The following is a 16,249-nucleotide window of genomic DNA, read 5'->3' as shown; positions in this document are numbered from 1 at the left end:
AAATCACTTAGTTTTGTTTCCTGGCACCTTGTCTGGACAATATGTACATTCAACACCGTATTGTTAAAACTTTGTGTGTCTCCTTTGTACCCTAGTGATTACAGATCCTAATGTCTTGTAGGGGTTGTAAGTATAGTATATACTGTACATTTACACACAGACACCCATTCATTACATAACAGGTTAATATAAAGAAAGCATAAATTAGAAAATAGTGTTATATGACAGTGTTTTAAACATTTAAATTGTTTACTTTTGGGGGAAAAAAATTTTGTTTTTTTTAAATTCTTTTCTTTAGCAAATGATGACCCTTTTTTTTTTTTGCTGGATTTTAAAGATGTGATCATTTCAAGAGGAGAATTTGAACTCAGTGACGCTATCAGCGAAGGCATCCAAGTTGAGTGCAGTATTCGTGAACCAAATAACTTTACTGGAAACACATGGAAGTGCTGGAAGAAAGCCTTACCTGTTTTTAAACACTACACTTAATGTTTGAAGACTGAGAAACATGTAGAGAGAGTGCAGAGTGTCCATAGACTAACTTGTTTCCCATAAAGCTACTGGTTGAAAAACACCATATGGACAGCTGGGTTTGGATGAATCATTTTACTGTCTACACTTTATACATTTTTTTTCTCTTGTTGAACTGTTTTGTAGCAGTGTGCAATGGGGCCTGAAAGCCATATAACTGTGCTGCACTTGGAATAATTGTTCTTAAAGTAACGGCTCTTAAAAGAGGTAAAACTGTAAACGTTAAGTGAAGCAGTTGGCAAATCCATCAAATAATAATGTAGTAATAAATAAAGGTCAAATTGTAAGTAGTCCTTGTGTATTGCTGCCCCCTGGACAGGTCTCCTACTGCCTGTTTCAGATAATTGTGAGTGTACGACAAATCCCCTCTGGACAAATAATTAACAAAATTTTTATTCTTCTGATTATTTGTTGTTTGTGAATACTTCTTTGACTTGTAAAATGCTACATTTATTATATAATGAGATGGCAATAAGGAAGGCATTATAAGTATTGTAGCATACATTAATACTTGCATTATACATTTACAGATCACTGTTTTACAATATAAAATTATTTGTACAATTATTAAAAAAGCATAATTAAAAGAACAACATATCGTATCTTTGAAAAATGAAAAAAGCAATATTAAAAACATCATTGAGTGTTAAGGTTTATTTAAATTTCATTTACTACTATCTGTCTATTTACTGTTTTCATGTACACTTCAACGGAGTGGGTTTTGTCCTACTCTGCGTTTCAATAGAGGGGGTTTTGTCCTATGGGGGTTTGTCTGGGGTTTTGACCCCAATGATTGCAAACCACAAACATGATTGCCTACTAACTAAAGAATCAACAACAGGCCAACGGGCCTGGACAACAGATTCGGCGTCCTTGAACTATATAGTTCTACGCTGATTGACATCTTTTTTTTGGAACAGCCACACAGGTCCCCTCTCAAGGATTCTACATTGTGTTTTTCTGTGAGATGTATGCTCAAATTGGAGAAAAGCATCTGCTAAATAAATAAATAAATAAATGTAAGGAGAGGTGGGCAGCCACTGGTACTTGCACCCCAAAACCTTAATTTTTCTCCCCCTTCTTCACAGCTGGGAGTTCTTTGTTTTCCTTCCGGCTGTTGTCAGTTGGCGTATCCTAACAGTTATGTCTGTCACCGTACAAAATGGATATCTGTATTGTGACATTTTGCTTACTATTGTACCCTTTTCTGTGGGTACACGTAATGAACGCAGCTCAGCACATACTTGTATTACCCTGGGCAAAAGAGTGCTCTGTAGCAATTAGCTGAATTGAATTGAATTGAATTTGGGGGGCGTGGTGGCACAGCGGGTTTGGCCGGGTCCCGCTCTTTGGTGGGTCTGAGGTTAGAGTTCTGCTTGGGGTGCTTTGCGACAGACTGGCATCCCATCCTGGGTGTGTCCTCTCCTCCTTCGGCCTTGCGCCCTGTTTTGCTGGGTAAGGCTCTCGCCTGCTGGGCCCAGCGGTTGTTGACGATGGATGGATGGATGGATGGATGGATGGATGGATGGATGGATGGATGAATTGAATGATGCATAGCGGCCAAGGGGGCTTGTTTTGATGTGTGGATTGGCGTGTTCCTCTTTAAAGTGTGAAAGCTGTCAGGTGAAATCACAGGCTCAGCCCTACTGTTATACCTTTGTGAAAGATGTGTTTCAATAAAATTCACCTTTAAACCTGTAAGTTGCTTTTGACATGTTTTACGAAGGATCCCAAAATGAACATGGACATCACTTGGTAATTTTTTTGCTCTGTGTTTTGCCTTTGTTACTCTGCTAGAGAATGTCTGCCAACACCTACATCGGCAGGTCACGCACATGCACAGGTGCAGCATATATAGGGTCCATACAGAGAGACAACCTAGTGGAATGACACTGAATATTTGTATGTTGAGTGGCAGATGCACACAGTGAGGTGGATGATGGTTTGAATAAAGCAGCAGTATCACCTTGGTGCCTGACTACCCTACAGCTGCATGCTAAACAAATCAGCAGTAAAGAGGATGGGTAGAGCTGCCAGGATTTCCTGAATGTGTGAAAGAAGAAACCTGCACACCAAGCACTAATTACTTGTCACAACACTATGACAAATTAACGCCAGTCAACGGAAGATCGATGAAGTGTCTGTCAAGTTTATGTTGTTCTTGGAGGTTACTCACTATATGCACGTCACATGTTGAATGATGTTTATTTTTCTTATGAAACACCAGGAGACTGAATTGTGCCAAAGAATGTCCAGTCCCTGCACACATGCCACAACCAAACAGGGTCTCTGTGCGGGTTTGCCAAGATAGACACTCCAAATTTATTGCACCAAACACCCCTGATTGGAGCTTGAACCCAGCCAGGCTTCAGTAGTTAACATGGAGGGCCTTTGTCCTTGAAGTAGAAGGTGGGAGATGAAGAAGTCTGGGAAGCAGACATGTCTAGTACCCCTGACCTTTCCAACACCCCTGTATAAGTACCCTGCCTCTTAAGAACCGCGGATGGCCGAAAGGCACGTCTGATGTTTCCGTCCAAGGATACCCAAGATCAGCTGCGATAGGATCAAATCAGCCGCGACAGGAGCTTTTCTCCCATAGGAGATTTTATAAACTCTCGGTTCTTGTTCAGTAATGCAAAATAAACACATTTTCGCTCGCATTTCTCTTACAAATGTATGAAAGCAATGAGCACAATTGATGTGTCTGGAGGTTGTGCATAATCTGTTGCCCGAACGACCCCCAGAATGCACAGTTTCTGTCTCAGAGGTGCCTTCCACTACATATTTAGTTGGTCCATTAATATTTTGAACAATATTTTCAGCTAGTAAGGCATTTATCCTAGCTCCCTATTTCTCCTCTAAAAGTCATCACAGAAATAAATATAAAGCTTTGCACACCTTCTCACTGTCAAACTACATGGATGTCCCACCTGATCACAACAATACATGTGCCAATATCTGTTTTGTCTTTGTCAAGGAAGTAATTTTGCTTGACTTAACTGTAATTACTTGTCACTTTTGAGTTCTGTTTAATTCTTGGTGTTCCTGTTCAGCAAATGTAATGCTCTCTAGCATACTCTGCGTGCTTTTATTAACTCTGAGTAAGACAGACGGCCCGTCGGCTGTGTTCCTAACCCTTAGCCCTAGGGTTGTGTATCTTGATAGAACCAAATCATTAAAAAAACCATTCATATTTATTAGGCATCTCACCCAATCTGTCCACCTTTTCCAGATTATCCCTGCTCAGAACAGTGTCCAAAGAGTTTGGAATTAGTGTCCTTTTTGTTATTCTTTTGTTTCTAATTCAACTGGTGTCAAAGCTTTATCTGAATTTCTATAGGTCCCATGGGGAGCTGTGGAGGTCATGAGCATGTTGATCTCCGAGCACATGTTGTTGACACAACCAGACGAACAATGAAATGGTTTGGCACAAAGACCATCGTGGTGAACGTAGACACCGTTGGCGCTGGCCCAGCTGGACAGTTTGTTCTAGATCTTTTCGTAAGGGCTATGCGGACTTGGGGTGCTCGACTGGAGAAGTTTTCGCCGTGTCCTTTTGAATTGTCATGATCTAATGGCACATATGCATAAACTTATGTTGCCATAAAATAACTGAACCGACATGGATAGTATCCCCATCAGCTAAACTGCACAGCAGCAGAAAAATAAATTTACCAAATCGGATTAAACGAGTGAATAACAATCTAGGGGTATCTTCTGGACCGACCTCATGCTTCCTATTGTGCTTTGATTATGCAGGAACAAGCATGCAGAGGTTATTACACAGAAATTCATTTAGTAATATGGTGATGAAAAAAAACGGTTAATAGATTTTAGATTTGCCTGCTGTGGTGCCTGTTATTATCAAGGGACGTGAGAGAGAAGGACGTTGTCTTTTCCAACGACCACCGACAGAGGGAGAAAGACACTGTGTTGAGAGCACCCTACTGGGATTCCTCAAGGCAGGTGTGAACACAAACGGGACATGGTTATTGGTCTCAAACCCCTTTTCTCAGAGCACAGGTCTCAAGGGGTACGCATTGCTCGCTCTATTATATACGTCATGCAATTTTAAAGTCAATATAGTACTTCTTATCATTGCTTTGCTGCGCTATAGAACCCTGAGATTGAGTGTGAAAAGAAGGATTTACAGAACATAACGGACAATACAGAATGGCGGAAACCGAAATTATTTTTAAGCTGTACATCGGATACAGGAAACAGCTGTGTACAGGCACTTTCCGAGTGACTTGCACTCAAAAACTGGACAAAAGGGAGCATTCCCATAAATGGCTTCTAGGCACAGTTTAGCGGATAATTAAAATATAAAGCAAGTTAAATCCCTAAACTGGGGTGAGTCTCCCTAAGCTCTTAAATCAATACCAAAATAAGCCTTGAAAGAAAAACACACAACGTTCTACCAGCTGTTTGGGACAAGTGGTCGCCACGGAGACAGGTCCCAGTCCAAGCGATGTCTCAAACAGCGGCTCGCCTCTGGGCTCTAGGGCTGCTGTGCTGTTTAGATAGGATAACAGCTGCCTACTGAGAGACAATGGCGCAAGCTCCATCTCAATTAAACCAAGTTGAGCTGGAATTTCAATTTTGGCCAAAGCCTTCCCTGCGGACTCATGTTGCGCAGTACTGAGCTGCACACGGAACGAGAGGAATAAAGAACGTGATGTGACAGAACATGGTTTCCCAAAAGAACATAGTGTAATTCATAAGGAATGAGATTTAAAAAAATATGTTTAATGTAAATATGTAATAAGAGATAATGAATAAGCACACCAATTAGAAGAATTTATTCAGTTGTTAAGGTATAAAAGAATTAAATGAAGTGCCACAGTTACGCTTATAAATGTGTTTTTCATTACAGTAGAGTTTGTGGTTGAGAGAGAGTACATGAAATATACTGCAACATTTAATTCTTCTGTGAAATCCAGTGAACAATAAATATGCATTGTCACATACACATGTACAATAACTCATTTAGCAGACAATTTACTCCAAGGCAGCGTACAACTCAAAACATGAAAACAAAGTAAACAAATGCATTCCACCGACAGACAAACAGAGATATAACGTTACAGTCAGTTTGTCCAACGCCACCATATTTGCATTACATTACACAAGTAGCTATATAAAGAATTTATGGGCAATACATTTTTAAAAAAATGTATTAAATACAATGTAAAATTAATTTTAAAAAATTGAGGCAGATTTTGGAACTTAAGTTTTAGGAGCTTTTAAGACAAAATTAAGTTGGACTTTGTTGCAGTTATGGTAGTAATGGCTTGGTGAGGACTTGCGATCATTCAGAGATGCGCAGAGATTGAGGGTTTAATGTACAGCATTAATTAATAGTAGGTAGGGGAAGGAAGAGGCCACACAGTGATCGGCAACCTGATTGCATTTGTCATGTAAGCGCAAACTCCGACGAATCTGCCTTGTCACCCCTGTCCTCCCGCTTGACTTCTGTGACCTTTCCCATGATAAAAACTCATTACAAAGTTCTTGCAAAGGAGACCCCAACCTGACACCTGATCCCTTATCGCCTCCCAAAATATTTGTGTTTAATCGAGACCCTAAATGACTAGAATGACCTTATCTACAAAGGAGAACTTACGTTTTCTTGCAGAGGATAAAAACGGGTGAGTGGAACTTCATTCCTCTGAAACTTTGCATCAAATCCTGGACAAGTTTACTTGTGAAGACAGGCAAGCTATCAGAGTAAAACACTGCCTTAGCTGATTTGTGTATTTAGCAGCTTATCAATGAAATTTAATTTTACACATTTTTTCATTGCTGTTATTTGCTGTTGAGTTTGTTTCTTCCCCGAGATCACATGAATAGAACATTTTCAGCATTTTCTGTCCTCCATTGAAGCTCTTAGGCTGAATTCCTCATTGTTTATCTGATACACATTTTTACTGCTGTACATACAGTATTTCCCCAGAGCAATGAATGTCACCTAGCCTTCTCTAGGGTACTATGGAGGTACCTCTTCAAGGGCTTGAAGCAACAACAAATCCATGTTCTTCATTTTCACCCAAAATAGTCTAATTATTTCTTAAAGGAGTTCAGTATATTTGTATTGAGAACATTACATGCTGAGAAATGTTTTAGAAGTTGGTGTGTTTGGCATGATTGGCCATGACTGTCTCTCTTTTAACCACTGTGCTTCTTGGAGCCCAGAATTCTCTTATTTCACAGTTCTAGCAGAAGACAATAAATTCCTACTAAATCTGTCCCCCCACGAGCTGGAAGTGCTTTGACCGCTGAAATGAGTCGGATGAATGGAGCACCCCCCCAGGTTCCATGGCCTCTCCAAACACTGCATCATGAGCGTGGGAGCAGAACAATTGTTGAGACAGAGCAACCGCTGTCCACCCCCCACTGCTGGTGCAGTTCTAACTGATGGAGTGGATAAGGCACGGTCCAGGGCACCTTCACTGTGGCTTAAGGCCACAGTCGTACTTTTTCAGCAAAATGCCTAGTGGTCAACTCTGCTTCCATCCCCTGGGCTGTTAATGAATTAAAAAAAAGTTCTACAAGGGACTGTCATAGTTCATGAGACAGATTTTCGCCATGTTAATATTTACAGTCACTCCCTGACACCAATGTCCTGTTAAAGAGAAAACCATTTACCGGCAAAGTTGTTCATTTATTTATTGTTAACTGAGCACTGCTTCTGACTTCACGGTCAACCTGGAGAATTTCCATACAGAAACATCTTGTCTTACCATTTCTCTATTAACATCTTGAGCAGACATTTCAGATGTTATCAGCAAAATCGTGCTGTTGGAAAGGGTACCGATCGCACGATAACAATCTTGAAGTACAGTAGCAAAGGTAACATAAGAATGACCAATTAGACATAAGCAGCAACAACCGACAAAATTAACTATTACCAAATAAAAACTTTAAACAGCGCCCAGTGAGAAAGCCATCCGATTTAAAAACTATGAGGTGACACAATAAGCCAGAGGCTACGCAGTATGACAGTTTTCTAAGAAGAGGTGGGTCTTCGGTAGAAACTCGGAGGTCAAGAGTCTAAGAACAGATATATTTTTGTTAAGGGTCTGATTTAGCAGACAAAAATCACTGAAAATCTTACCAATTACTGACTTTGAATTACAAACAAGTACGTTAGGATAAATTGGATACTTAAGAGGCGTTTATGCAGGAGCCAGTTTACTGCCGTGTGCAGTCAGGGTGCTGAGTGACACTGGCAGAGTCGGGCACAGCTGTGGCGATGCTTGGGCAGCAACTGGAGGACTGTGCAAATCCATCCAGAGGGGGGCTTGGGGACAAGGACAGGAGCCAGAAATGTAATTACAGTAATGAAGACGCTAGCCTCCGTTAAATATCCAGTTTCTTGGTTTAGAGGCAAGGTGGTCTATTTACACTTGTTGTCCACACTGGATCCATCATGTCCAGAAGTGCCACTTCTCACTGGGGATCTGCTCTTGCGGACATTACACCGTAGTTGCACTGCTGTCCTATGTGATAAAGTGGAGTCACCAAACAGCTGACGCACATGGGCAACAGCCCCTAATGTGAACCTAAAGAGTCCATTTACTGAAGGCTTGACTGGCAGCTGTACTCCAAGAATAGCCAGAGTACCTCCTGTTAATTGTATTTTAATGAAAGTAGTTTTGCGGCACTGAAGTCCTCGGTTGTGTGTTTGATCTGGCTTTAACACAAATTAACAGACTTAATTAATAAGCTCAGTTGTCGAAATGACCATGTTAATATGTAACCAATGGCTCAAAGTCTACAAGTGATGGAATGCAATGGAAAAAAAAACTGAAGATTGTCATAGAGAATTTTTTTAAAGTAAAAAGGCATAATTATGTAGTGACAGAATTAGAAATATCATTTACTTATTATAGAAAATCAATGTAACACGAGAACAGACAACCAGAAGCAACTAGAGCATAATGAACTATTATAGCTCTGTAAAGATTTATCTGTATGAAGATAAAATGTATAAAGAGTGTTGTTTCTCTGTATATGCAATAGGGAAGCATACAGTACTAAAGATAAATGTGATATCTTGGTTTAGGCATTTGGCCACTTTGCTAGAATTCACTAACTTAAAGAGAAGGTCTTTAGTTTCAGTAATGAGTTATTGGGATATTTTCAGCTATTTTATGTAGGAAGGTTATTGCAAGGATAAAAAGATCAAGCAAAACAGTTACATATTCCATAATATTTGGAACAAATTTATAACAAAATTTGGGACAAAAAGTACTGTCAGCACCTTTTGGGACAATGCTCCATATGACCGCAGGGGGCGTCACACAAGCTAAGTGGGCGGCACGTTGGCACAGTGAGTAGCATTGCTGTCTCACAGTACCTGGGTGGTGTGAGAGGTCATGGGTTCAATCTCTGCTCAGTCTGTGTGGACTTTGCATGTTCTTCCCATGTCTGTGTGGGTTTCCTCTGGGTGCTCTGGTTTCCTCCCACAGTCCAAAGACATGCTGTTCAGGTTCACCTGTAGTATGTTAGTGACAGAGAGTGTGTGTGTGTGTTCCATGGATGAGTAACCCACTGTAAGTAGTGTATCTAGCAGTGTAAGTCACCTTGGTGAATAAGGTGTATGGGCTCATAACAGTACATAGAGTTCACTGGAAGTCACTTTGGAGAAAAATATCTGTTAAATAAATAAATGTAAGCATAAAAGTCCATTCACACACCTGTAGCTCAGTGAGCACTGAATCCATTAGATTCTTTCGTAATGACTGGCATTACACTGATATTTACCAGTTTAGCAGACTAGCAGTGACAATATGAAAGGTGTTGATCTGCCTTCACGCCACATCTCAGGTTGGATTAGTGCGGCCATTCTTAATGAGCGGCGAACTCCGAATTTGGCTCCCATCAAGTCTCTCCCTGTGTCCATTCACATTAGCAAAAAATTCTAGTTGTCCAGAGTCTATCTTTCAATGGGACATTACACAGAAATAAACCTTACAAGAAATTTTTGATTGTAAGTGTGTTAGACATTACATGTATCAAGTGCTGAAAAACGTAACATACATTCATAAATTTCCATGCTTATGAAAACAGAATATTATAGGCAATGCATAATGTGGCAAGGGGGACAGGGGGGCAGCAAGCTTGACCGGGTCCTGCTCTACGGCGGGTCTAGGGTTCGAGTTCCACTTGGGGTGCCCTGCAACGGACTGGCATCCCATCCCGGGTGTGTCCCACCCTCCCAGCGTCACGCCCTGTGTTCCCGGGTCAGGCTCCGGCTCACCGCGACCTCGCTTGGGACAAGCGGTTACAAACAGTATGTGTGTAATGTGGCTCAGCACTGCTTTTCTCCAACATGAGGAGATAAGATACAATGGAAAAATGCCGCACCCTACATTTAATGAGGATCCATGGAGAACAGTAAAACTCACTGGTCCTAGTACGTATACTAACAAACAGGATGTTGCGTAAGCCACCACACTATACCTATTCAGAGGAGACATGCTGACTTATGGCCAAAGAGGAAGTGAAAGCCTCTGATGTCAAAAAAAAGCCATTTGAGAGCAAGTGCAAGGTCTGCAAACTGCAGATTAATGTTACTGATAAATGTAGACTGAACTTGTGTACTTCTCAGTGTCCCTATGTCTGCACATTAAACACTGGTAAGAAAGGATACTTTCTTACACACATTTCAGTGTCATCTGAACACATTGTGTTCTCTTACCTGTAGTTATAATATACATATAATTTTTTATTTTTTAAATCTTGCACCTGCACACCACAATTTTTAAGTAGAAGCAAATGTGGGCCATTGCAGAAATGTTGTGGTGCAATGAGAACAGGAAGAACACGTACAATAAATGCTGTCTCTTAGGGGAAGGAAGGTGTACAAATGTGGTATTGAATTTTTACTAAAATAATTTGTCTCAAAAGTTTTTATCTGAATATTATTAATGGGGGGGTGCGGTGGCGCAGTGGGTTGGACCACAGTCCTCCTCTCCGGTGGGTCTGGGGTTCGAATCCCGCTTGGGGTGCCTTGCGACGGACTGGCGTCCCGTCCTGGGTGTGTCCCCTCCCCCTCTGGCCTTACGCCCTGTGTTACCGGGTTGGCTCCGGTTCCCCGTGACCCCGTATGGGTCAAGCGGTTCTGAAAATGTGTGTGTGTGTGTGTATTATTAATGGCTCCTCAACTCTCAATGCGAGCTCCATCTTTGTATTTTTGTTATCAATCAGAACAAATAGCCAACTGCGAAGTACTGTCCGAACAAAAAACACACTTTATAGCGTGAAGATGATCATGCATTATTTCTAAGGTACTTTGAGGCTAAGTATAAAATAATCCATAAAAAGTTACAAATTATTATCTAAACATATAGTTGATTTCCACTGGAATACCATGGTAAAACAAGTAAAAGTTCTGTGATTTCATTAAATTGCAATGGATTTATTGAAAGGTTAGCCCTGTAAAACTTTAAGTGGGGTGCTTTGAATGAGTCCACACAAGTAATTAATTCATGCAGTGATTCTGCATTTCTGTGATTCAGCCCTGCCAATAGATTGAAAAACTGACTGCCCCACTCCCTTGCTAAAAGCTCCAGTAATGTTATGTACAAATAAATTTCAAGGATCATGAAAGAGGATAATGTCAGTGAAAGAAAAAAACTTCATTCAAACAAATGAGCTGTATGGATTAGTGGAATGGAAAATAAAGTAGTTACTGTTGGGGGTTACCTTAGGTTAACTAAACCACATGAGCAAATCAAGACACCTGGGCATAGGTAAGTGAGGGCATGTATTTATCTGTACCCTTTCTAAATTAGCTCTTTATATATGTTTTTGAAGTGATGTTAGTGAGTCGTGATTTTTAAGTTAAGGCTTCACACACACAGTGTTTACAACCACTTGTGCTGAGTGGGGTCACGGCAAGCCGGAGCATAACCCAGCAACCCCTTGACACAAGGCTGGAGGGAGAGGGGACACACCCCAGACAGGACACCAGTCTCTCACAAGGCACCCCAAGCAGGACTTGAACCCCAGACCCACCAAAGAGCAGGCACAGGACAAACCCACCATGCCACCATGCCACCATGCCCCCCACCAACTCAATTCAATTCAATTCAATTCAATTTACTTTTATAGAGGTCTTGTCACACGGTGACACAGAGTGCTGAACAAAGGATTAGAAGCATAATATAAATAAATAGCTGGCTGTACATTAAATGACTGGAATATCTATGTAATTAGTAAATCTGTAGGTAAGCCTACTGGCCATGAAGGAAAGGGACAGAAAAACTCCCAACAAATTGGCAAGGGAAAAAACCTCTCGGGCTTCAAGTGCCAGTGGCTAAGCTTGCTAACTTGATGCTCCGGTTCACATAGGCACATCTTGTCCATCAACATGGAGTCCTGGTATTAATTCAATTCAATTTATTTTTATATAGAGCGTTCTTCCCACACAGTGACACAAAGCACTTTAACACAGGCATAAGGCAAGAAAAACAGATACAAAGAAGACAGTCGACTAATGGCTACCATAATAAAGTACTTTTATAGAGCTATAAGTATGCCTTCTGGCCACCGGGAAAAGGAGCAAAAACTCCCAACTGAAGGTTGAGGGAGAAAAAATCTCTCAGGGTCCACGGGCCAGTGGTTGCCCACCCCTCCTGGGCATTCTAGAAAGTAACAATTGTAAGCCAGTGTAACAAGTAATAATGATAATGTTGCTGAATGGCATCTTGGATCCCCAGCTCAGCACATACCTTTGGTCATTTGTCAGGTTCAGAAGTAAACAATACTGTTGAGTAAGTAATACATCAGGGAAATACAAACATAACAATCATGTATAACACAGGAGAAATGGGAGAGTTGAGTGTTTGTATGGGACATGAAAATAAAGCCAACTTAATGTGTGTACCCACTTAGGAGTGGAATCAGTGATTTTTCTGCCGATCCCGAACTGGGACACACCTGCTCTGTCACAATCTTATTGATATTCATATTACAGTTTTTCACAATTATTCACATGCATTTCTGTAATTCAAACTCCATGTTCACAAAACTCTGCACACAAAACTCAAAACCTAAACATAACCAGGAAAACCACTCTCCCTGCACAAAATAATATTTTTGAGTGCAAAACTAAAAAGAAAAGAAACATTAATGTCTATATTACACTTACATTTATTAATTCAGCAGATGCTTTTCTCCAAAACATTTCACCAAGGGACAGAGAGACATAGATGCAGGCATGCAGTTCTCAAAGAACATTTAGTTACTAAAAAATAGCCTTGACAAGAAATAAAAAGGTAGTTTTGACAAATGATCTAAAGTAAATTTATGGAGAAGACAGGAGATCCAGAGAAAAGTGAATTTGAAAGAGGTGTTTTGAGACCCTCTCTGAAGTCTGAGAAGGATTCAGCAGTCCCGAATAAGAGAGGTAGCTCATTCCACCACACTGGAACCAGAACGGAAAACCTTTGTCTTTTTGATTTTGGAACTGTTGTGCGTAGGACCACTAAGCAGTAGCAGTCTGGCTGTGGCATAGCAAGTGATCATGTCTTGTACGTATGGGGGAGCAAATCCGTTGATGCCCTTGTAGGCTATAACCAGAGTGTAAACTTGATGTAGGAAGTTACATGAAGGTAATGGTAAGAGATGAGGAGGAGAGGCACATGGGAATGCTTTGGTAAGTCAAAGACAACTGTTACAGCAGCATTCTCTATTAGCTGGAGAGGCGTGAGGACATAAACTGGAAGACCAGACAGAAGATAGTTGCTGTAGCTCTTATGAGATATCACCATGGCCTTGACTAGAAGTTGCTTTGAGTTTGTTGCAACATAAGGGTGGATCCTGCAGATTCCTGCAGATGTTATGCAGTATGTATCTGCAGGGCTGGGTTGCGGTTCTGAGATGTTGAGAGAAGGACGGAGCTGATCATTACTCCCACGCACTTAGCTGATAAAGTCGGTGAACTGATGAGCTCTCCAGTTTGAGAGAGTTCCCAGCAGGTGGATGGATCAGCGGAAAGCTGAAGGATTTTAGTTTTGGAGAGGTTTAGTTACAGATATAGATCCAAACAGAAATATTCAAGAGGCAGGCAGTAATACATGAGGACAGATCTGTTGCTGCAGGGTAAAAAAGGAAAAAAGAGCTGGTTATCATCGGCATAATAGCGATAGGAAAACTCATGAGGAGAGATAACAGAACCAAGGGAAGAGTTGTAGATGGAGAGGAGTAGAGGGCCCTGCACAGAGCCCTGTGGAACACCATTTGGGAGAGGATGACCAGGAGTCATGCCAGACCACTTGGAAACCATTTCAGTGCCATTCCTTTGAGGCAAAGCTGTCCAAGCAGGGAAAGTAGAATCCAGTGGTTGACAACGTCAAATGATACAGACAGGGTGAGGATAATGAGGATTGAGGAAAGCGAGGCCACTCTAGCCAAATGGAGAGCATTTGATAACGCAAAGAAGGCAGTCTTAGTGGAATGTTTAACTTTGAATACGGACCGATAGGCATCAAGGAGATTGTTCTGGGCCAGGAGCACAGACAACTGGTTGAAGACTGTATGTTCCAGATGTTTTTTGACAGAAAGATGAGACTGGCCTGCAATTCTGGACTGAAGTTTGGACCAGAGAGAGTTTCTGTAATAGCAGTGAGATGAAGACACTTCAGGAGGCAGATGAGAAGCAACCAGAGGGCAGCGAGAAGTTAATGATAGAAAAGATAAAAGAAATAAGTTGTGGGAAAATGGCACAGTCTTGTACTGGAAGGACCCAGGTTACAATCATACCTAGTGTTTTACCCTTGAGAAAGATACTTACTGTGAGGTGTTCCAGAAAAAATTAGTTATATAAATTTGTAAATCATTAGCTGCTCTGCAAAAAAGTCAGATAAATGAATAAATAGTAATAATGAGAATACTGTAATATAGAATCTGCTCCTTCACTTGTGACTTAGCGATTTCTTTTAATCAATGTTACGAATATCTGTCTCCATTGAGTGCGTATATTAAAATATGTCTAACCAGCACAATTTTAACCCTACTTTTACACTAGTGGTCGTTCTTTCAAGGGCAATTTAGAGGTTAGTACATTAGATGAATGGTTGTTTAAATGCTGGCATTAGACAATCTGACTTTTTGAGAATCATATACGTCTCGGTTTGATGGTATAATGCAGTTTTGTGTTCTCTGAGTTATAAGCTGCTTTGGAGAAAAGCATCTGCTAAATGAATAAACGTTAAAGTCGGTGTACCCAGAAAATAGCAAGACTGACCCCACTGAGGGACAGAAACCTTTTGTGTTTGAAATACCCTAAGTGTGTATCTGTAATAAAATGTCTGATACAAGCTGTTGTACAGAATAAAATATCTGTTGTAGAAGTAAAATGATTGTCTAACAGGTAAAAGCCCTTATAGTGGTTTTTCATTGCACATGGCTTTCTTATATAAGCTCTAAGGGAATCCGTTAGTCATGACTTCGACATTTTTTTGTATTTTTCATTGATAATTTTGTATGCATATATTTCATTTTTGTTTTTCTCTTTGTTTCTCTCAACTACCATAACTGATAGTAAAGAAATAAGTTGCAACTGATGGTGAAGCAAGTTTTCAAGAAGTTGAAAAAAATTAGGGAAGCAAAAACACTATAGTTATAGTTTAATTAGCATTAGACTTTAAAGGACAGCAGGTTCTGCCAAGGCTATAACCCTGAATGCTGAACAATCTGCTTTATTTGTCAACAAATAATTGCATTTTTTGAACTCTTACCATCTATTAGAAGTCACCTTATACAAAAGGGATCAGCTCAATAAAATAAAGTTTAAATGATAGTGTAATAAAATAACAAAGGTGTAAGCCCATACAGAAAGTAAATAGGAGAGGAATATCAATTTTACAATTCTGTTAAACCGCTATTCCAAGTTTAATTTTACTTTAGTAATTTAATTGCTTTATTACATGTTGTGGGATGCACTGTACATTAATAATGTTAACAAAAATACTAGTGCTCAAAAGTTTAGAATCACTCAGAAATGTTCATGTTTTTGAAATACTTTTTATCATGATACCATTACATTGATTTAAAATATAGCAAAGACGGGGTGCCTTGCGACGGACTGGCGTCCCGTCCTGGGTGTATCCCCTCCCCCTCCAGCCTTGCGCCCTGTGTTGCTGGGTTAGGCTTCGGTTCACTGCGACCCCACCTGGGACAAGCAGTTTCAGACAATGTATGTATAGCCAAGACATTATTACTAACGTTGCAAATGGCTTATACCTCTTAATACATCAGATTGTCAAGAAACTGATGATTTCATACAAAGGTGTCCACGACAGTCTTGACAGATGAGGGCAAACTGGATCCAGCCAGGATAGAAAAAGAAGCAGAAGGCCCAGACGTACAACTGCACATGGGCACAAGGTACATCGGAGTCTGGAGTCTGAGAAACAAATGCCACACAGGTCGTCAATTAGCAATTTCGTTAAAAACTAGATGCCAAATTTCAGTGTGACCTGTAACACTAAAAAGACTTACTCTGGTATGCTGGCCTTAGAGGCAGAGTTTGAAAGAAAAAAGCCATCAGAAACTGGCAAATGAAAAGAAAAGGTTAAAATGGGCAAACGGACAGATATTGAATGGTGGATGACTGGAAAAAGAGTTTTATGGATGGATGAGTCTGAGGAATAGACCAGGACAATGATCTGAAGTACTTCTAAGCTACACAAAACCTATTTGGTGA

The sequence above is a fragment of the Scleropages formosus genome, chromosome 24 (genome assembly GCF_900964775.1).
Source record: "Scleropages formosus chromosome 24, fSclFor1.1, whole genome shotgun sequence".
Lineage (NCBI taxonomy): Eukaryota > Metazoa > Chordata > Actinopteri > Osteoglossiformes > Osteoglossidae > Scleropages > Scleropages formosus.
The sequence above is the reverse complement of the archived record's forward strand: the minus strand, read 5'-3'. Positions refer to the sequence as shown.